Below are 1,832 nucleotides of genomic sequence, written 5' to 3'. Positions count from 1 at the left end.
GTGAGGTAACGTGTAGTTGTGTATGTTTATTCCTTATGGCCCATAAATCAATGAATATTTCGCAAAGCTAATGGGTAGAATCGAACCTCAGCGGTAAAACATCGAATCGTGTGAGCAATCGTATAGTGCGAGTTGAAGTAAATACCTTTTGGTATGAAATAGCAAGAATTGTTGAGATTTCTAATTTGTCATTTAGTTGTGTGATAGGTAATTAAGAAATAATGATGTTACTTGGGTCATCGATAGTTTATCTTACAATTAATGATGGATGGAATGGGAGAGACAAAGGTTTTACAAGCTTAATGGAAGATGATTGTAGAAATGAAATATGGCTGTGCAACCGACTTGATGAACTTGAAATGTTTCTTTCATGATAGTCAATGTAAAGAGATCTCAAGTAAATTCATTTCACTATTTAGTCAGAACTCGCGAGACTGTGAGTTCAGATTTCATTTGATTTACCTTTAATTTTAATTCCTCTATCTTTCATACTTCAGTAAGTAGGAATATATTAAAGAAGCTACATTAGTTAACAGTAATACTTTGACGTCAATTCATTTAAAGTAACGTCTATTTTCCTTTGGCATTATTTTTTGTGCTCGAGAAGAAAAAAGTCATATATATGTATATTTTTAGTCAACAACGGTGTATGTCGTGTGAGGAAAATGTACGTTCAGAGAGACCCGATCAATTATACAAGGTCAGTTTACTGTCTATCTAATGTCACTTCATATATATGTTTGCTAGCATTGAGAATCGCACGAAGAACCACCTTTATTTTAGGTTCACTTTTAAATTATGTCGTAGTAACCCCACCAAAAAAGAGAAAACGTGAAAAAATTATATTGCGTAACTTTGTTATCTAGTTAATAACTAACATCGAACTATATAGCTTCCTAGTGTAAATATAATGAACATATTTGCATCCATTCAGACACCAAACCCACGCACCCTCTCTCCTCTTAGGAAAAAAAAGAAGAAAGAAAAGACACCACAAAATTTAGAAGACCTCTCCCAGCGATGGGGAAAACGGTAAACAAAAGACTAGATCAAAGACTAAAGAGGACTCAGGACTCAGAGGTAGCGAGTGGTGTTACTCAGTGTGGGGTGAGTAACAAACTTTTCATATTCTCATTTCTCAGTTATCATTCATGTATCATTATATTAATATTTTGATTTTAATGCTTTTCATGTTCATTTTCATGTGACATTCATAGCATCATATTCTTATTTTAATTTTTATATGTCCCCACATGTATTGTAGTGTCCCCTTCTATGTAATGGCTTTATGGCAATTTAAAAGAAATAAAGAAGCTTGCGTCTCAACCACATGGTTCTGGGTCCAGACCAACTGCGTGGTACCTTGGGCGAGTGTCTTCTACTATAGTCTCGAGCCGACCAATTTTACAGCTATATGATATATAAGACTACATCACTCATCGTCTTCTGTTCTATTTTCAAAGATTAGTTTACGTTATACGAGAGAATGTTAGGTTATGATATACAGGAGAATTAGCTGCTATTTCTAGTTAGTCGAGAATCCACATAAAGTATTTCACGTAGTTTTCTCTCCTCTTAAACGTATGCAAGTGTCATGGAATTGACGGTCTTCTTATATCTTTCAAATTTCTCAGGAGAGAAGACTACACACACACACACACGCACGCACACACACACACTCACACACACACGCACGCACGCACACACATGGATATATACATGTTTGTCTCTTTATATCTCTATCTATCTATCTATCTATCTATCTATCTATCTATCTGTTCATTTCGCTCACTATCTCTTTCTCTGTGCGTGCATATATATATATATATATA

General features: G+C 34.8%; 1 long non-coding RNA gene across 1 annotated transcript in view; it reads left to right on the top strand.

Moving 5' to 3' along the window:
- Positions 1-635: 635 nt before the first annotated feature.
- Positions 636-1,832, top strand: part of LOC106873195 (uncharacterized) — an 18,139-nt gene continuing 16,942 nt past the window's right edge. Inside the window, exons 1-2 of the long non-coding RNA XR_001409849.2 lie at positions 636-700; positions 967-1,107. This is a non-coding gene — a long non-coding RNA (uncharacterized LOC106873195). The remainder of the gene's footprint in view (positions 701-966; positions 1,108-1,832) is intronic.

This window comes from Octopus bimaculoides, chromosome 10 (assembly GCF_001194135.2).
Source record: "Octopus bimaculoides isolate UCB-OBI-ISO-001 chromosome 10, ASM119413v2, whole genome shotgun sequence".
NCBI lineage: Eukaryota > Metazoa > Mollusca > Cephalopoda > Octopoda > Octopodidae > Octopus > Octopus bimaculoides.
The sequence above is the reverse complement of the archived record's forward strand: the minus strand, read 5'-3'. Positions and strand labels throughout refer to the sequence as shown.